At 43.3% G+C, this 21,882-nt stretch overlaps 1 protein-coding gene across 2 annotated transcripts in view; it reads right to left on the bottom strand.

Annotated features, from left to right (window-relative positions):
• The window catches only part of LOC121575434 (peroxisome proliferator-activated receptor delta), a 47,427-nt gene extending 25,545 nt beyond the window's left edge, over positions 1–21,882 (bottom strand). The window contains exon 1 of one of the 2 annotated variants that reach the window (XM_041888552.2): positions 21,275–21,882. The gene's annotated coding sequence lies outside the window, so the exon portion shown is untranslated. The remainder of the gene's footprint in view (positions 1–21,274) is intronic. The other variant, XM_041888551.2, reaches the window with a different exon arrangement.

Genomic DNA, 21,882 nt, shown 5'->3' with positions numbered 1-21,882 from the left:
TACACGGACCCAACAGCTAAAAGGATATCGATCCGGAGGAGAGCAGCTAGACGACGGAGGTGGGAGTAAGCACTGAGGGTTTATGTCATTGCACTGTCAGTGCAGGCATCTCGTGGGTCTTCACAATGACTTCAGATGATCAGTTGTGGTTTGCTGATATCACGCAGTCAGCACTGGTCGCCATCCTCTCCGTCAGATTACATTTTTAAATTGAAAGGGCGGGAGTCAGGAGACGAGAGTAACCTCAGTACAACTATGCCCTGTAACGTTACTGCCTATTCACTCAATCTGCTGCCAGACAGGCTAATGGCAATACAGACGACAATATAACTACATAAACAAACTTGTAACTTCATAACTATCAGCTAGCTATATGTGAACCATAATAATCTAGCTAGCCAGCTAGTTTAACTGGCAAAAATGACCTTAAACTAATGTTATGCCAGGTAAATGATTAGCTGTCAATTATTTGTGGCTAGCTAGCTAGCTAGCAACTTGGTCCTATTGACTAACTATGGGCTTGCGACCTACGCACACTACAGTGAGTATTATAGGCAGGTAAACATGCTACAATTAACACGTATTTATTAACGCATCAAAATCAAATATTGAAGTCAGGCAAACATACGAGATGTGAATGGGCAACATTTCGTTCTAAAGTCTGAGTTTATCTTCTCTTGCTTCAGCTCAAATAATGAGTGACATTGATTAAGACATATTGCATCTTTTTTTATGTGGTTGCTTCATATTTCTGTGCATACTTCACGTTGATGCTTGCATTGACGCATGCTTCGAAATGTGTACAAGCGGAGTACGCTTCTGAGAAGTGCCCTCCGTGCTCCGTTTTGCATACTTTGATTTGGACTCATACGCCTATTTGCGTGCTCTGAGCATAGTAGTAGTCATATTGAGAAACACCCTACGTATTTGAGACCGAAACGTTGGATGTCTATAGCCTATATCACGGTTAGAGATAATTCCAATATTCAAATAGTATGATGCATTTTTGTTGGATATCCGGATATTCAAAATACATGTAATATTTATTTTTTTACTTCCGTTTTTAACCTGAAAACTGCTGCGCGAGGGAGAGCGGCTGGCGCTCTATTGCTCAGTGTTAAAATAGGCCTATAATACTTTTTTCCTAGCAAAAATGTATTCAAGTATTCAAATACTAATGTCCGTTCGGATATTCAAATAACCGTGCACATCCCTAATAATGGTATTTCGCGAGTATACAGTGAGGGAAAAAAGTATTTGATCCCCTGCTGATTTTGTACATTTGCCCACTGACAAAGAAATTATCAGTCTATAATTTTAATGGTAGGTTTATTTGAACAGTGAGAGACAGAGTAACAACAACAAAAAAACAGAAAAACGCATGTCAAAAATGTTATAAATTGATTTGTATTTTAATGAGGGAAATAAGTATTTGATCCCTCTGCAAAACATGACTTAGTACTTGGTGGCAAAACCCTTGTTGGCAATCACAGAGGTCAGACGTTTCTTGTAGTTGGCCACCAGGTTTGCACAAATCTCAGGAGGGATTTTGTCCCACTGCTCTTTACAGATCTTCTCCAAGTCATTAAGGTTTCGAGGCTGACGTTTGGCAACTCGAACCTTCAGCTCCCTCCAAAGATTTTCTATGGGATTAAGGTCTGGAGACTGGCTAGGCCACTCCAGGACCTTAATGTGCTTCTTCTTGAGCCACTCCTTTGCCTTGGCCGTGTGTTTTGGGTCATTGTCATGCTGGAATACCCATCCACGACCCATTTTCAATGCCCTGGCTGAGGGAAGGAGGTTCTCACCCAAGATTTGACGGTACATGGCCCCGTCCATCGTCCCTTTGATGCGGTGAAGTTGTCCTGTCCCCTTAGCAGAAAAACTCCCCTAAAGCATAATGTTTCCACCTCCATGTTTAACTGTTGGGATGGTGTTCTTGGGGTCATAGGCAGCATTCCTCCTCCTCCAAACACGGCGAGTTGAGTTGATGCCAAAGAGCTCCATTTTGGTCTCATCTGACCACAACACTTTCACCCAGTTCTCCTCTGAATCATTCAGATGATCATTGGCAAACTTCAGACGGGCCTGTATATGTGCTTTCTTGAGCAGGGGGACCTTGCGGGCGCTGCAGGATTTCAGTCCTTCACGGCGTAGTGTGTTACCAATTGTATTCTTGGTGACTATTGTCCCAGCTGCCTTGAGAACATTGACAAATCCTCCCGTGTAGTTCTGTGCTGATTCCTCACCGTTCTCATGATCATTGCAACTCCAGGAGGTGAGATCTTGCATGGAGCCCCAGGCCGAGGGAGAGTGACAGTTCTTTTGTGTTTGTTCCATTTGCAAATAATCGCACCAACTGTTGTCACCTTCTCACCAAGCTGCTTGGCGATGGTCTTGTAGCCCATTCCAGCCTTGTGTAGGTCTACAATCGTGTCCCTGACATCCTTGGAGAGCTCTTTGGTCTTGGCCATGGTGGAGAGATTGGAATCTGATTGATTGATTGCTTTGTGGACAGGTGTCTTTATATAGGTAACAAGCTGAGCTTAGGAGCACTCCCTTTAAGAGTGTGCTCCTAATCTCAGCTCGTTACCTGTATAAAAGACACCTGGGAGCCAGAAATCTTTCTGATTGAGAGGGGATCAAATACTTATTTCCCTCATTAAAATGCAAATCAATTTATAACATTTTCGATGTGTTTTTCTGGATTTTTTGTTGTTATTCTGTCTCTCACTGTTCAAATAAACCTACCATTAAAATTATAGACTGATCATTTCTTTGTCAGTGGGCAAACATACAAAATCAGCAGGGGATCAAATACTTTTTTCCCTTACTGTAAGTGTGCATGAGTCAAACAACCCATTCTGCATTCAAACTAGTTACGTCATCAAATCTCAATTTCTGAACACAGTAAGCGAATCAAAGCCCATTGGCTAAACTCCGATACATAACAGTGACAAGATCAAAGAGAACACATTCTCTGACGAATCAATGACTTCGGCTAGACGAGTCTGACTGCCCGGAGCCCCTGGCAGGGGTTCGTAATGCTAAACTTCTCAAATCTTTCCCAACAGTCCCCAGCTTTTCTGCGATTAAGACAAAGCAAAGAATGCATTCATTTCCCAGTGTTAAATAAGAGCAGCTTAGGCAGGAATGATTGAGGCTGGCTGGGTCAAAGTTAATCTACGGGCTGGACTTAAAGAGCAAAGAACGACAGGAGAGAGGGAAGGAAGGATGGATGGAGAGGGAAGGGTGGGGAAAGACACTATAGGCCAGTAGATTGGGACCTGCTGGCAACTACCTATGAAACAATAGAGCCAATCAAGGTCAGAGTTGCCTGGTAGTTAGTCTTGTCCCCTGGGACTGGCCTGTTTCAACACTTATAAAAATGCATCCTTCCTTCCTGGAGGGAATCACTGACCTGTATGTGATTGGAAAAATGTCCCCAATAACACTCGCTCAGAGATCTGGGATTGCTTCAAGGGAGGAGGAAGGAAGGTAGGGTTGAATTGTACAAGCATCCCAACAGGTCTCCGCCAGGACTCTGTTTTGCGGAATTCTCTTTGAGTGGTTGATGTTGTGAATTTCTCTCCACTGCACAAACTCTATCCTCGGAGTGCCCTCTCCATTCTCTCCACCAAGCTCCTGTATGCACCTTTCCTCCCATCTCCATTGAAACAGACCAGATGAACTGCTGCTCCTCCCTCTGTGCTCGCTAAAGCCCACTGAATGGGACATCCGTTCACCTCAGACCCAGATCAGTGATAAACACACATTGTGAAAGACCAGAGGGAGTCTTTTAAAATAAGGGGAATATGCCCTAGGTGGACTCTATAGAGCTCCTCCAACTATAAGCTCTTCAAACGGGCAGCGACTTTTAATGGTTGGGAATTAGCCTACTATAGGCCTAGATGGACAAATTTGGCACATTCTTACTTGTCTCTCTTACCCCAAAGAAATGAATGCCACAACAATGGTATATATCAGTCAAGTCTACACATTCTATATTCATGATGTCTATGGGTTCATTTGCAATCTAGGTTATGGGTTTCTGTTGTACACAAAGTATGAATGGACTGGTTTCCATTGACAGTCATAAGAGACAAAATTATCACTTTCAAAAACGCTTATACTAGGGAAATCTGAATACCAGTATGACAGGTTGTGGGTGTGGGACAAGTCTAAATGCTCTTGATTTCTTTGGGAAAAGTCACCGGAGTGGAAACATAACCTTAAGTCATCAGTCTCTGAAGGCAGCCGATAGAGTAACTGAGTTTTGTAGCGCGTTGTTTAAGAAAGCAAGAATCAACCAGGCTTAGTGTCCACATAGACAGATAAATCTTCTTAGTCACAAAACACTGAAGTTCTAGAAACATCCTTGCGAAATACAAAATACTAGCCTATCAACTTCAACTAGGCCTATGCTATGCTTCTGCAGCATCACAGACAGCCTTGCTCCTGGTTTTCTAAACAATGAAAACATTGTGTAGCCTAAATCTTACTCCACACATGACATTTGAAGACAAAATATAGCCCAAAGTCAAACTGTAAAGTATTGAAAACAAAAGAGAAGGAATGCGGACAGACAATAGCACTGACATATCCTGCCAAAAGTTTCCACACACTTAACGTGCGTAGATCTATGCACGTGCGTGAGCTGGGTGGAGTCATATTTTAGAGGAACGTGCACCTTTTGGTAACATGATACCTCACCGATCCAGACTCCCAAATAGCAACATTCACAAGGGGGCGACAGAGGTTCTCTTGTTGTCTTTTCATTTGATGTGAAAGCAAAATAAGTCTCTCTCTTCTGGTCTTCCCTTGCTAGCAAGTTGGCTAAACACGGCAAGCTAGCTAACCTTTTAACTTCCTACATCACCATGTGAAATAATCTGATTTATAATGAAATAACATGCCCTGACAAATATTATTATACTTGCCGGTGTAACCTACAACATAAAAAATAAAAAAAACACCTCAAACTTGGATCACAGACAGACAGTTTAAAAAATGCTTGCTATTTTCTCAGAGTATGATTTCACACGCCTGAGGATGAGCTGGCCAATCAGCGGTCTAGAGGAGGATGAGCTGGCCAATCAGCGGCCTACTAGTATTAATATTTTTACTGACCGGTATACGCCCACACCATTCTGTTAGGGTACGCTCACACCATTCTAACACAGAAAACTGATTTTTAACATGCATAATTAAACCATTTTGGATTGAAAACTATTTCACTGATAAGTAATTTATAGGTCATATTTCTGGAAACACTGGACAGTTACTTTAAAGCAAATGTCCTGCAATTCTACACATTTTGTCATGGCTTATGCCATGTTCTTATCCTATCTGAGTGACTCAAACATAAAATCAATGGCCCCCCATGCCATGAATTTTAGATCCTCCCGGACTGTGGGCAATTCCACGATAATGGAATTATGCTAGCCTTTGACTCATTTTTTTTTTTTACTTAAACAAATGTATGCCAAAACAAAAACGATTGAATTCAAAGTTTAAAAAACAACACCATTCAATTCTATGCACAAGGACTACTTTTAACAATTTGCACAGAAAAATGTACAAATACTAATTTAGTGTTAAAACCGATCAGATGCAGTAAAATCTCCCTCAGGGTTTTATGAGACCACTTTTTCCAAAAACGATCTGCTCCGAATTAAGATTCAAAGATGTCTGCAGAAAGAATGGGGTGTCAACTATGACATGGCAACTTGAGTTAGAAAAATAAATATTTTCATTATTGAACTATAGTATGTGAAGTGGATTTACACCTGTTAACAGAATTACGGTAACAGAATTACATAATTGGTCCCTGATCTGTACTACACAGAAATGCATAATTGTGGATATGAAAGTCATTCTCCTCATGCTCCTCTTGACGCCTTGATAAGTTCATTTCCTGAGGATGGCTCACCCCTCACAGTTCTGGGTGACTTTAACCTCCCTACGTCTGCCTTTGACTAATTTCTCTCTGCCTCCTTCTTTCCACTCCTCTCCTCTTTTGACCTCACCCTCTCACCGTCCCCCCCTACTCACAAGGCAGGCAATACGCTTGACCTCATCTTTACTAGATGCTGTTCTTCTACTAATCTCACTGCAACTGAGTCTCCCGAGTGGCGCAGTGGTCTAAGGCACTGCATCACAGTGCTAGCTGTGCCACTAGAGATCGTGGTTCGAATCCAGGCTCTGTCGTAGCCGGCCGTGACCGGGAGACCCATGGGGCGGCGCACAATTGGCCCAGCGTCGTCCAGGGTAGGGGAGGGAATGGCCGGCAGGGATGTAGCTCAGTTGATAAGAGCATGGCGTTTGCAACGCCAGGGTTGTTGGTTCGATTCCCGAAAAAAAGAATAATGTATGCACTCACTAACTGTAAGTCGCTCTGGATAAGAGCGTCTGCTAAATGACTAAAATGTAAATGTAAAAACTCCCCTCCATGTCTCCGACCACTACTTTGTATCCTTTTCTCTCTCGCTCTCCTCCAACACTACTCACTCTGCCCCTACTCAGATGGTAATGCGCAACCTTCGCTCTCTCTCTCCCGCTACTCTCTCCTCTTCCATCATATCATCTCTTCCCTCTGCTCAATCCTTCTCCCTCCAATCTCCTGATTCTGCCTCCTCAACCCTCCTCTCCTCCCTTGACTCTCTATGTCCCCTATCCTCCCGGCCGGCTCGGTCCTCCCCTCCTGCTCCGTGGCTTGACGACTCATTGCGAGCTCACAGAACAGGGCTCTGGGCAGCCGAGCGGAAATGGAGGAAAGCTAGACTCCCTGCGGACCTGGCATCTTTTCACTCCCTCCTCTCTACATTTTCTTCCTCCGGTTCTGCTGCTAAAGCCACTTTCTACCACTAAATTCCAAGCACCTGCCTCTAACCCTAGGAAGCTCTTTGCCACCTTCTCCACCCTGCTGAATCCTCCCCCCCTTGATCCAAACCAGTCAGGTTTTAAGACTGGTCATTCAACTGAGACTGCTCTTCTCTGTGTCACGGAGGCTCTCCGCACTGCTAAAGCTAACTCTCTCTCCTCTGCTCTTGTCCTTCTAGACCTGTCTGCTGCCTTTGATACTGTGAACCATCAGATCCTCCTCTCCACCCTCTCCGAGCTGGGCATCTCCCGCGCGGCTCACTCTTGGATTGCGCTCTACAACATTCGGAGAGTACGATCCTGCCTTACACAGGAAGCGGCACAGGTCCTAATCCAGGCACTTGTCATCTCCCTTCTGGATTACTGCAACTCACTGTTGGCTGGGCTCCCTGCCTGTGCTATTAAACCCCTACAACTCATCCAGAATGTCGCAGCCCGTCTGGTGTTCAACCTTCCCAAGTTCTCTCACGTCACCCCGCTCCTCCACACACTCCACTGGCTTCCAGTTGAAGCTCGCATCTGCTACAAGACCATGGTGCTTGCCTACGGAGCTGTGAGGGGAACGGCACCTCCGTACCTTCAGGCTCTGATCAGTCCCTACACCCAAACGAGGGCACTGCGTTCATCCACCTCTGGCCTGCTGGCCCCCCTACCTCTGCAGAAGCACAGTTCCGGCTCAGCCCAGTCAAAACTGTTCGCTGCTCTGGCACCCCAATGGTGGAACAAGCTCCCTCACGACGCCAGGACAGCGGAGTCACTCACCACCTTCCGGAGACACTTGAAACACCACCTCTTTAAGCAATCCTTCTACCCCCCCTTACCCCACCCCAAAGAAAGAAAGAAAAAAAAAAAAAAACATATTGTAAAGTGGTTATCCCACTGGCTATAAGGTGAATGCACCAATTTGTAAGTCGCTCTGGATAAGAGTGTCTGCTAAATGACGTAAATGTAAATGTAATGTTCCACAAGTTTGGACATCACAGCAGAGCAAAGTAGAGTACAGTGCAGTACAGCACAGCAGGGTAGAGTTCAGTACAGTAGAGTATAGTACTGTACAATATACTGTACTCTACTCACTGTACTAAGGATGTGCACCTTTCCCTTTCAAGCCAATTCGATACATACAGTGCCTTCAGAAAGTATTCATATACCCCTTGACTTATTCCACTTTGTTGTGTTACAGCCTGAATTCAAAATATAAAAAAATCCCCCCTCACCCATCTACACACAATATCCCATGATGACAAAGTGAAATCATGTTTTTAGAAATATTTGCACATTTATTGAAAATTAAATACAGAAATCTCATTTACATAAGTATTCACACCCCGAGTCAATACTTTGTAGAAGCACCTTTGGCAGCGATAAAAGCTGAGTCTTTCTGGGTAAGTCTCTACTACTACTACTCTCTACTTTCAAAATTCTTCAAGCTCTGTCAAATTGGTTGTTGATCATCGCTAGACAACCATTTAAATCAAAACTGTAACTCAGCCACTCAGGAACACTGGTAAGCAACTCCAGTGTAGATTTGGCCTTGTGTTTTAGGTTATTGTCCTGCTGAAAGGTGAATTCATCTCAGTGTCAGGTGGAAAGTAGACAACCAGGTTTTCTACATTTACAATTTAGTCATTTAGCAGACGCTCTTATCCAGAGCGACTTACAGTTAGTGAATGCATACATGTATTATTATTATTTTTTCCCATACTGGCCCCCCGTGGGAAACGAACCCACATCCCTGCCGGCCAAACCCTCCCCTACCCTGGACCAATTGTGTGCCGCCCATGGGTCTCCCAGTCGCGGCCGGCTGCGACAGAGCCTGGACTTGAACCAGGATCTCTAGTGGCACATGTATGATTTATTGTCTAAACGTTAACGATCCCAATTTCTTTTAAATGTTTAAACATCACACCCCTAGTTCGATGCGATGTGCTAAACATTTGTTGCATAACCATACATTTTCCATTCTAAATTTAAAGATGGAGCTCATTAGCGGGGGCCTGTCTGAGCTGACTTCTCTCTCTCTGTGTGTGTGTGTTTTTGTGAATGATATACATGTACAGTCGTGGTCAAAAGTTGAGAATGACACAAATACTAATTTACAAAGTCTGCTGCCTCAGTTTTGATGATGCCAATTTGCATATACTCCAGAATGTCATGAAGAGTGATCAGATGAATTGCAATTAATTGCAAAGTCCCTCTTTGACATGAAAATGAACTTAATCCCCCAAAAACATTTACACATCATGTCAGTGATTCTCTCGTTAACACAGGAGAGTGTGTTGACGAGGACAAGGCTGGAGATCACTCTGTCATGCTGATTGAGTTAGAATAACAGACTGGAAGCTTTAAAAGGAGGTTGGTAATTGAAATAATTGTTCTTCCTCTGTTAACCATGGTTACCTGCAAGGAAACACGTGCCGTCATCATTGCGTCATCAAGAACTTTAAGATGAGAGGTTCAATTGTTGTGAAGAAGGCGTCAGGGCGCCCAAGAAAGTCCAGCAAGCGCCAGGACCGTCTCCTAATGTTGATTCAGCTGCGGGATCGGGGCACCACGAGTGCAGAGCTTGCTCAGGAATGGCAGCAGGCAGGTGTGAGTGCATCTGCACGCACAGTGAGGCGAAGGCTTTTGGAGGATGGCCTGGTGTCAAGAAGGGCAGCGAAGAAGCCACTTCTCTCCAGGAAAAACATCAGGGACAGACTGATACTCTGCAAAAGGTACAGGGATTGGACTGCTGAGGACTGGGGTAAAGTCATTTTCTCTGATGAATCCCCTTTCCGATTGTTTGGGGCATCCGGAAAACACCTTGTCCGGAGAAGACAAGGTGAGCGCTACCATCAGTCCTGTGTCATGCCAACAGTAAAGCATCCTGAGACCATTCATGTGTGGGGTTGCTTCTCAGCCAAGGGAGTGGGCTCACTCACAATTTTGCCTAAGAACACAGCCATGAATAAATAATGGTACCAACACATCCTCCGAGAGCAACTTCTCCCCAACCATCCAAGAACAGTTTGGTAATGACCAATGCCTTTTCCAGCATGATGGAGCACCTTGCCATAAGGCAAAAGTGATAACTAAGTGGCTCGGGGAACAAAACATCGACATTTTGGGTCCATTGAGAACTTGTGGTCGATCCTCAAGAGGCGGGTGGACAAACAAAAACCCACACATTTAGACAAACTCATAGCATTGATTATGCAAGAATGGGCTGCCATCAGTCAGGATGTGGCCCAGAAGTTAATTGACAGCATGCCAGGGCGGATTGCAGAGGTCTTGAAAAAGAAGGGTCAACACTGCAAATATTGACTCTTTGCCTAAACTTAATGTAATTGTCAATAAAAGCCTTTGACACTCATGGAATGCTTGTAATTATACTTCAGTATACCATAGTAACATCTGACAAAAATATCTCATAACACCGAAGCAGCGAACTTTGTGAAGACCAATACTTGTGTCATTCTCAAAACTTTTGACCACGACTGTACACTCACTGGCCAGTTTATTAGGTACATCCGTCTAGTACCGGGCTGTCCCCCCCTTTGCCTCCAGAACAGGGTGGAGGAGGTTTCAGAAATGTTCCACAGGGAAGTTGGTCCATGCTGACGTTTTTAGCTGAGAGGAGTGAACCCCTCTGCTGCATTAGCCTATCCGTGACAAGGATCGAAGAGTTGTGCATTTTGAGATGCCGTTCTGCATACCACTGTTGTACTGCGCCGTTATTTGTCTGTGGCCCGCCTGTAAGCTTGCACGATTCTTGCCATTCTCATTCGATGAGCTGTTTTCGCCCACAGGACTGCCGCTGACTGGATGCTTTTTGTTTGTTGCACCATTCTCAGTAAACCCTAGACACTGTCGTGTGTGAAAAGCCCAGGAGGGCAGCCATTTCTGAGATACTGGATCCGGAGCCTGGCACCAACAATCATACCATGCTCCAAGAAGCTTAGGTCACTCGCTTTGCCCATTCTAACGTTCAATCGAAGAGTAACTGAGTGCCTCGATGCCTGTCTGCCTGCTTTATATAGCAAGCCACTGCCACGTGACTCACTGTCTGTAGGAGCGTTCAATGTTTGTGAATGGGAGGGTGTACTTAATAAACTGGCCGGTGAGTGCATGTAGGCACCGGAGCTGAGCCACAACAGAAACTGGGCATCTACCACCCCACTATCAGATAAAGAGGGCAATGTTTGCTTTTTGTCCCCCCACTTGTGCGCTTAAGTTGAAATTTCACAATTAAATTTAGGAGCACATGAGGTAATATGAGGTAATAAAGCTAGAATCCTTAATTCTTTAGGCACACTAGTGATCTTAAATAAAAATCACACAGAAAAACTGTTACGCACATATGCGAGTAAAATTGTCACAATGTAGAGCCCTGTGTATATACACTGAGTATACCACACATTAGGAACACCTTCCTTATATTAAGTTGCGCACCCCAGTTAAGTCAGTTACAATTGTATTAGCCAGATTTTGGTGTTGTTGCCATACATATGTTGGTATGTTCCAGGAAGTGTGCCTCGGGTATACAGTGCATTTGGAAAGTACTCCGACCCCTTTACTTTTTCCACATTTTGTTATATTACAGCTTTATTTTTCATCTATCTACACGCAATACCCCATAATGACAATGCGAAAACAGGTTTAGATTTTTTTGCAAAAAAAAAAAAGTAAAACAGATATACCTTATTTAGTACTTAGACCCTTTGCTATGACACTCTAAATTGAGCTCAGGTGCATCCCGTTTCCATTGATCATCCTTGAGATGTTTCTACAACTTGAATGGAGTCCACCTGTGGTTAGGGCTGTTGTGGTGACCGTATTACTGCCACACCGGCGGTCACGAGTCATGAAGGCAGTCAAATTCCACATGACCGTTTAGTGACGGTAATTAGGCTTCTCCAAGCTTTGATGCTGTTGCTGGTCATTAGTAGCCTACCAAACTTGCTTACTGCCTGGTACTCAGCACTCTATTGTCCCTCTAATTACTCTGACATCAATGCAAATGTTTTCGAAAATCTAATCAAACTTAATGAGAGCCCATGAGCTCATGTTGCTCAACACTTCTATAGGCTATGCTATATTTATTTCTCAACATTCCTAATATTAAGCACATTGCTTATATTTACAACAGGAGTATAGCCTACCTGGCTGGCATGAAAATACACCACAGGGAAAAGCGTCCTCCATTCGCTATTTAAGTGCACAGATTACATGTATTTTTTCCCGATGCCGCTGTTTCGATACAGGTGCATGATAATGGTCCATTCTAAAATCAAAACAAATGTCACATATTATTTATGTATAAATAATAAATGTATATGTAAAGACAAGATTAAATTAAGAATAGTCTGATGGGTGACAACACTAGCTTATCACTTGTGGGGGAAAAAAGTATTTAGTCAGCCACCAATTGTAAAAGTTCTCCCACTTAAAAAGATGAGAGAGGCCTGTAATTTTCATCATAGGTACACGTCAACTATGACAGACAAAATGAGAAAAAAAACAACATTGTAGGATTTATTTGCAAATTATGGTGGAAAATAAGTATTTGGTCAATAACAAAAGTTTCTCAATACTTTGTTATATACCCTTTGTTGGCAATGACACAGGTCAAACGTTTTCTGTAAGTCTTCACAAGGTTTTCACACACTGTTGCTGGTATTTTGGCCCATTCCTCCATGCAGATCTCCTCTAGAGCAGTGATGTTTTGGGGCTGTCGCTGGGCAACACGGACTTTCAACTCCCTCCAAAGATTTTCTATGGGGTTGAGATCTGGAGACTGGCTAGGCCACTCCAGGACCTTGAAATGCTTCTTACGAAGCCACTCCTTCGTTGCCCGGGCGGTGTGTTTGGGATCATTGTCATGCTGAAAGACCCAGCCACGTTTCATCTTCAATGCCCTTGCTGATGGAAGGAGGTTTTCACTCAAAATCTCACGATACATGGCCCCATTCATTCTTTCCTTTACACGGATCAGTCGTCCTGGTCCCTTTGCAGAAAAACAGCCCCAAAGCATGATGTTTCCACCCCCATGCTTCACAGTAGGTATGGTGTTCTTTGGATGCAACTCAGCATTCTTTGTCCTCCAAACACAACGAGTTGAGTTTTTACCCAAAAGTTCTATTTTGGTTTCATCTGACCATATGGCATTCTTCCAATCCTCTTCTGGATCATCCAAATGCACTCTAGCAAACTTCAGACGGGCCTGGACATGTTCTGGCTTAAGCAGGGGGACACGTCTGGCACTGCAGGATTTGAGTCCCTGGCGGCGTAGTGTGTTACCGATGGTAGGCGTTGTTACTTTGGTCCCAGCTCTCTGCAGGTCATTCACTAGGTCCCCCCGTGTGGTTCTGGGATTTTTGCTCACCGCTCTTGTGATCATTTTGACCCCACGGGGTGAGATCTTGCGTGGAGCCCCAGATCGAGGGAGATTATCAGTGGTCTTGTATGTCTTCCATTTCCTAATAATTGCTCCCACAGTTGATTTCTTCAAACCAAGCTGCTTACCTATTGCAGATTCAGTCTTCCCAGCCTGGTGCAGGGCTACAATTTTGTTTCTGGTGTCCTTTGACAGCTCTTTGGTCTTGGCGATAGTGGAGTTTGGAGTGTGACTGTTTGAGGTTGTGGACAGGTGTCTTTTATACTGATAACAAGTTCAAACAGGTGCCATTAATACAGGTAACGAGTGGAGGACAGAGGAGCCTCTTAAAGAAGAAGTTACAGGTCTGTGAGAGCCAGAAATCTTGCTTGTTTGTAGGTGACCAAATACTTATTTTCCACCATAATTAGCAAATAAATTCATAAAAAATCCTACAATGTGATTTTCTGGATTTATTTTCCTCAATTTGTCTGTCATAGTTGACGTGTACCTATGATGAAAATTACAGGCCTCTCTCATCTTTTTAAGTGGGAGAACTTGCACAATTGGTGGCTGACTAAATACTTTATTTCCCCACTGTATAACGTAACAGAATGTGGAAAAAGTCAATGTGTCTGAATTTAAATATCAACACTTATGCACCTGAACCTTCTGCCTCCTGAATATCTGCCCTTAAGACCGCATCTCTACATTACTTATTTCACTGACTCTACAAGATGTCGAAAGTGTTCCACAGGGATGCTGGCCCATGTTGACTCCAATGCTTCCCACAATTGTGTCAAGTTGGCTGGATGTCCTTTGGGTGGTGGACCATTCTTGATACACACAGGAAACTGTTGAGCATGAAAAACCAAGCAGTGTTGCAGTTGTTGACACAAACCGGTGCGCCTGGCACCTACTACCATACCCCGTTCAAAAGGCACTTAAATTTTTTTGTCTTGCCTTTTCACCCTCTGAATGACACACATACAATCCATGTCTCAATTGTCTCAAGGCTTACAAATCATTATTTAACCTGTCTCATCCCCTTCATTTACACTGATTGAAGTGGATTTAACAAGTGACATCAATAAGGGATCATAGCTGTCACGTGGTCAGTCTGTGTCATGGAAAGAGCAGTTCTTCATGTTTGTATACTGACTATATAGCACAACATTGGATTTCACCCCAGTCTCAAAATCGAATGGTTTAGACCAGGAGTGTCAAACATACGGCCCACGATCCGGCCCGTGAGGGGGTCCAATCCGGCCCACGGGTGGTTTGAGTAAAGAAATTAAAATACACAAACTCAATATACTTTCAAATGACTAAAACCAAATCAAAACTGTGTAGAAATGATATTGGACCTATATTCATACAGTTTCTTGACTGTCCAGGTCGCAAAGTCACTAGACCGTCAGGGAGCATCAAATTCCAAAAACAATGGATAGAGGACAATATTTTTGACGGCAAGAAAATATAACCAATTTTCAGGGCGGCCCTCCGGACCTCGTTGAAGACCGAATGCGGCTCCCGGGGCAAAATTTGGAAGTGAACTTTTCGTTTCCTCCCGCTTTGACTGTGCAGTGCGGGTAGAAAAAGCAATTGTTGTCCTGATTATGGAATGATCAACATTCCCCTGTATATCAAGAAAATACACTGTTTAAAGCAAAACAACCTAATCTATTGCTGATGGTGAACCCTGAACAATCAAAATAACATCTAATGTAGCCTAAGCCCAGATCAGCAGGTAGGCTATATAGCCAGATGTGAGTCCTGTCTCAGGCGGTTGCTTAGGCTACTTTATTCTGGTAGAACACAATTTAACAGCGCATTTGATAATAACGTAGCAAATTACATTGATTGTCACTCAACTAATAAAGCCTAATATTGCGCAAGCCATTTTACAAATATTTGAATGGTGAAGGTGATGCGTAGCCTACGTCTCATTGGACAGCGTGCGAAGCAGCGCACAGTGCACAGTTTGACTAGGCTACTGATATTGCCTGGGTTGGTCGGCATACAAAATGACTTGTTGATCAATGACTGTCAACACAGTTACATGCTTTGTTCAACATAGTTGTCACAAAAGATGAGGTATTTTCGGAAGGTAGAAAGAAAGTAATATGAGTAAAACATTTTAGTGAACAGGCGATTCGTAACATTTGAATCGATTTTCTGACCGATGCATGCAACATTTGGATCTGTGTCAGTAAGAGCTGGGAGAGGTGACATTAACTGGAGATTGAGAGAGAGAGGCAGAAGGAGAGAGATAGAGGGTAGAGTTGTCCAGACTCAGACTGTTTTAACACTCTTGGTTTGACCACCAGACCACAGAAAGAAAGAAAACAGTATGCCAGTGGAATGGAGAACAGTAGCAGGTTACCCAACTGTGGTTTGGGACTATTATGATTTCCAATTGTAGCCAAATCAGTTGCAGTTATTCGTTGCAGAATTTTTGGTAACCCTGTTGCCAATTTGGTAACGGAATTAAGAGTTTTAATTACTTAAAGGGATATGCTAGCAGATACCCATACACTTCCAGTCATGGCGCTAACGCTAGTTAACATTGGCTCGCCAAACTACCTCCAACTTCCTTCATTCTGGACAGAGAGACAAAAATGGTATCCACAAGTTCATCCGACTCCAGGGAAGTAGATCAAGGTTCTCATTGCCAAAATCCTGAAGTATCCCTTTAATAATTTATGAACAAAATTGATATCAGTAAAATCCCTGTAACTAAATTGGTAGGTCTACCATTACTTGTTACTTCTGTGAAATTTCAATATTCTCCTTCCTCATGAGGGAGAGAAATTAGAAAACATCTTAAAGATATGTGGGGTTTTTTGGTAACAAAATTACAAGGTCATATTTCTTAAACTTGCTGAAGGTAAACAATTTCTCCAAAACGAAATATAAGTGTTGATATTAGTTGGCAGGGGTCAGTACTTCAACATTGTGTTTTGATGTATTTCTGATACCTTTAAGACTTTCTGGTAGATGTTTTCTATGACCTCTTTTCCATCTGTTTATTCAGAAATCAAAGCCTTTATGTATCTTTGCCTTCATTTCCCAAAAATATAGACTCAGCTTTCATTTGACACCAAATTTGATATGCTCCTTTGAACATCACCTGTTGGTGCTCATGGGTTCTTTTCAATGGAAATGGCCGTCTAGTTTTTATTCTGGTAGTTGTTAGTTCTCAAAGACTATCTTATTTTAAAAATATATCGCTCAATTATATTTTCTACATACTTTATATCTGGTATACACTGAAAACTTTTTCTCAATTATACTGAACAAAAAGATAAAACGCAACAATTTCAAAGATTTGACTGAGTTACAGTTCATAAGGAAATCAGTCACTTGAAATAAATTAATTAGGGCCTAATCTATGGATTTCATATGACTGGGAATACAGATATTAATCTGTTGGCCACAGATATATTTTTTTTTAAAAGTAGGAGCGTGGATCAGAAAACCAGTCAGTATCTGGTGTGATCACCATTTGCCTCATGCAGCGTGACACATCTCCTTCACATAGAGTTGATCAGGCTGCTGATTGTGGCCTGTGGAATGTTGTCCCACTCCTCTTCAATGGCTGTGCGAAGTTGCTGGATATTGGCGGGAACTGGAACACGCTGTCGTACACGTCGATCCAGAGCATCCCGAACATGCTCAATGGGTGATATGTCTGGTGAGTATGCAGGCCATGGAAGAACAGGGACATTTTCAGCTTCCAGGAATTGAATACAGATCCTTGTGACATGGGACTGTGCATTATCATTCTGAAACATGAGGTGATGGTGGAGGATGAATGGCACGACAGGGCCTCAGGATCTCGTCATGGTAACTCTGTGCATTCAAATTGCCATCGTTAAAATGCAATTGTGTTCGTTGTCCATAGCTTATGCCTGCCCATGGGGCACTCTGTTCATAACGTTGACATCAGCAAACCGTTTGTCCACAGGACACCATGAAACATGGGACAAACACTTTACATGTTGAGTTTATATTTTTGTTCAGTGTATATCTTTTTTCAATCATATTTTTTGGAGTGGAGGCCACGATTTAGCAGCGGCGGCCCGTCGCTGCTAAATGAATATAGGGGAAACACTGCAAGTGCCTGCTGCACCTCCCAATGCAGCATGAATAAGTCAACATCAGCAGACATGCCCAAGCCAACCCACACAGTGGTTACTGCCTAGTCAGACTGACGAGGTGTGAAACCACACAATGCGTCCTCACAGCTCTAGTCAGTGTGTGTGGTGCCACTGTAACTGCTGCTAAAGTCACTTTCTACCACTCTAAATTCCAAGCATCTGCCTCTAACCCTAGGAAGCTCTTTGCCACCTTCTCCTCCCTGCTGAATCCTCCTCCCCCCTCCTCCCTCTCTGTGGATGACTTCATCAACCATTTTGAAAAGAAGGTTGACGACATCCGATCCTCGTTTGTTAAGTCAAATGACACCGCTGGTCCTGCTCACACTGCCCTACCCTATGCTTTGACTTCTTTCTCCCCTCGCTCTCCAGATGAAATCTTGCGACTTGTGACGGCCGGCCGCCCAACAACCTGCCCGCTTGACCCTATCCCCTCCTCTCTTCTCCAGACCATCTCCGGTGACCTTCTCCCTTACCTCGCTCATCAACTCATCCTTGACCGCTGGCTATGTCCCTTCTATCTTCAAGAGAGCGAGAGTTGCACCCCTTCTCAAAAAACCTACACTCGATCCCTCCGATGTCAACATTTAAATGTTTTACATTTACGTCATTTAGCAGCGGTGCTTGCCTACGGAGCTGTGAGGGGAACGGCACCTCCGTACCTTCAGGCTCTGATCAGTCCCTACACCCAAACGAGGGCATTGCGTTCATCCACCTCTGGCCTGCTGACCCCCATACCTCTGCGGAAGTACAGTTCCCGCTCAGCCCAGTCAAAACTGTTCGCTGCTCTGGCACCCCAATGGTGGAACAAGCTCCCTCACGACGCCAGGACAGTGGAGTCACTCACCACTTTCCGGAGACACTTGAAACCCCACCTCTTTAAGGAATACCTTGGATAGGATAAAGTAATCCTTCTACCCCCCCTTACCCCACCCCAAAGAAAGAAGAAAAGAAAAAAAATATATATATATATATATATATATAGTAAAGTGGTTGTCCCACTGGCTATCATAAGTTGAATGCGCCAATTTGTAAGTCGCTCTGGATAAGAGCGTCTGCTAAATGACGTAAATGTAACTAAACTGCTGTTGCCCCAAAGAGCAATGAACATGAAATATTAATACATCAAATGCCAAAGACTTGACCAAATGATAGGCTGAGGAAGACTTTTGCTTATAGAAAAAACAGACATGACGCCAAGTTGCCAAATATAGCATTATATCCTGCTTCCACAAAAAGCGTGACTTGATGCTTATAGCAACGCTAACCTCTACAGTCCTATTAACTAATAAGTTAAGGGACCCTTATCACTGAGATGAACCCAGCTGGTAGCTTACCTTGCTTCACGACCGCTAAACCCATAATAAATTGAGTGATGCAATTAAGCATCTAATTGGATAGATCAACCCACTTTCTGGAGAAAGTACTATTCGCAGACCCCTTATATCCTGCTTATAGACACTGCTGGCAAACAACTGTTGCTTGCTAGTCGCTACATTTGTTGACAACGGGGGAAAAAAATCTGACCCATCTTGACAAACCAATCCCTGCCATAGTTTACTTAAGCAATATGGCCTGATGGGGTGTGGTATATGGCCAATATACCATGGCTAAGGGCTGTGCTTTTGCACGACGCAACGCAGAGTGCCTGGATACAGCCCTTAGCCGTGGTATATTGGCAATATACCACAAACCCCCAAGGTGCCTATTGCTATTATGAACTGGCTACTAACGTAATTAGAGCAGTAAAAATAAATGTTTTGTCATAACCGTGGTATACGGTCTGATATACCTTGGCTTTCGGTCAATTAGCATTCAGGGCTCGAACCACCCAGTTTATAAGTGACCTTATAACACAGCACCATGCACTGTGGCCTATGCAACCGTTAATGTGCCGAGTGGCAAAATCTAGCCTCCCAGCTAGTCTAAAAAGACCCCCCACAGCCAGACGTGTATGTGTGTATTAAGTTTGTAAGTGTATTAAGTAAGTGTGTGTGTGTAACAGCACACCACCAGGAGAGCTGACAGGGAGACAGCGCTAGCTTGAGGGCATGGAGTACAAGGAAAAAAGGAAACTCTACTCTCCACCAGACAGACAGTGTTACCCCCTGCCATAAGGGGGGAGCAGGGGTAAAAGAGGAAAAGGGAGAGAACAGGGGAGGGAGAGACTGACAAAGAGAGAGAGAAATAAAGATTTTAAATAAGAGTTGGAGCGTTTGTGGGAGTTGAAGAGGTATTAAAGGAGACGGAGTGAGGGGGATGGACTGAAATAGCTCAGAAGGAAAGAAAGACTGAGGGAGTGTATGAGAGGAAGTGAGGTCTCAAAAAAAGAGGACTAAAATATGAGACACACAGAGAGAGAGAGAGAGATAGAGAGAGAGGCTAGATTGCTGATGAGAACATAACAGCATCATGTCTGCTCTGTATTCCGAGTGCCCTTCGGCCCAGTGTGGTCTGCTTCTCTCTGGTATCTGCTTGGGGAACAAGAGTTTAGGAGAAACAAACACTACCACAGCCATTATGCAACTGTTTCCACCAACACTACTCGACAGACAAACAAACCACAACTAGACCAACTCAAAACCTCATCAACAGCTAAAATTACGAGGGTTCACTAAAAGTTCAACCTTTAGTTGGACTGTTTCATTTTCTGTTTGTGAAGTAGGGACATGGTGGGAGCAAGTGTCAATTTGAGAGACATGTCCCTCTCCAAGTGGTATGAGCCGGAACCCTAGTCAGCCTGCAGACTGAAGGAATGGGTCACTGGTGGAATCTCTCTCCCAACTGGATTAGATAAGACACTGAACAAACAGTTCGCGCTGATGAAGTTGTGAAATGAGATAAGATTCTAGGAAAAATCAATATTGTGGTTAACAACTTTTGCATAACTATAGCATATACCGCACATATAGCGAGCTACAGCTTGTCATATTTAACAATAACGTCAGCACATTTTATTACAATAATGAAGAATTGTATTATTATTATTATTATTAAAAAGGGAAGCAGATTGTGTAATAACTGTCATAAAAGTAGCTTTCTACCGTTTACACTTGAGGTTATCGTATGTAGTTATATCATATCTTTCTCAGGTCATAAATATTCTGTCACCAAAGCAATGACATGGGATTGCGATGAAATGGGTACTTCAGTTAGTTACGCACAGTCTGAAAACGTCCCAAGGATTCCAGAGAGCACGGACCGTCTGAAAACTAGACCAATGTGGTGGAAGAATCTAGTTAGGTAGGAGGATTCTTAGAATCTAGTTAGGTAGTAGGATTCTTAGAATCTAGTTAGGTAGTAACCTAGTAAAATCGAAAGCTAGCCATGTTATCGCCTGGTACTGTACTAGCCTCAGATAGTTAACTTCGTGAATGTTGAAATGGTTATTCAAGTGGGTGACCCAATGTAGTTTGTCAGCAAACTGAACGGATTGGAGTTTGATAGCTAGCAGCTAGCTGGCTAGCTAAAATAGCTTGCTTGCTAGCTAACTAATTAGCCTGTCATCGGGTTCTAATCCCTCACGTGATACTTAATCTATCCATAACACAAAAACAAATTATTTGTCCCATGCCGAGACATTAGACAAACAGTTTAGCTAGCTTGCTATCTAACTCTAAAGTGAATTAACTATCTAGCAACCAAATGTTGATTGTGAGCTGGTTGGAGCAAGCTAGCTAGCTAAATTGGCTAGCCAAACCAATTCCTATGTCTGCTTGAACGGGCTCTGATTTGGGATAGCTAGCTAGCTAACGACCTAATGCTAACGTTAGCTGGCTAACTATAGTAGCTAGCTATGCTTAAGGCTCAGCACAGTTCTGGCAAGCTTTACGATATGCTAACGTTGGTTAAAGTCAAGTTTATATCATTTTACCTTTGTTGCATGCAAACAATTGATCCAAGCAGTAGCTAGATAGCTGAGCTAGTTGGATCCTGGACAGTCCGACTTTCGCCTGATGATGTGTTCCTCGCCTGCTCTATTCCACGTTCATTAACGTCGAAAACACGGGAACATTATTTCTGTTCAGCAGCATCACCTTTCTACTTTTCCCCGCTTCTTCTACTTGACAAACTAGAGGTGGGACATGTTTAAATTAAAATGTTACTAGCTTTGTCGCCTATTTGTTCATTCGTTGCATATCCTGAAGGTTGGTCGAATGGAGAAGGGCTTGTTATTCCCATAGTTTCTTTGGTTTTCCATCAGTCAGCTCCGCTCCGCTCCACGATCTGTCAAACCCATACGGTAGTCACTAGTTACCAAAGCCACAAGGTCATAATTATTGCTAAACCCCGCCTATTTTTTTAAACAAATTATCTTCTTAAAATCTGATTTTAAACCTAACCCTAACCTTAAGCACACTGCTGACCTGATGACTAAACCTAACCTTAAATTAAGACCAAAAAGCAAATTTTTGTTTTCAGTTTTACGATAATAGCCAATTTTGACTTTGTGCTTGTGGTAAGTAGCGACAACCCTCTGTC

Source organism: Coregonus clupeaformis, chromosome 10 (assembly GCF_020615455.1).
Source record: "Coregonus clupeaformis isolate EN_2021a chromosome 10, ASM2061545v1, whole genome shotgun sequence".
In the NCBI taxonomy this organism is placed as follows: domain Eukaryota; kingdom Metazoa; phylum Chordata; class Actinopteri; order Salmoniformes; family Salmonidae; genus Coregonus; species Coregonus clupeaformis.
The sequence above is the reverse complement of the archived record's forward strand: the minus strand, read 5'-3'. Positions and strand labels throughout refer to the sequence as shown.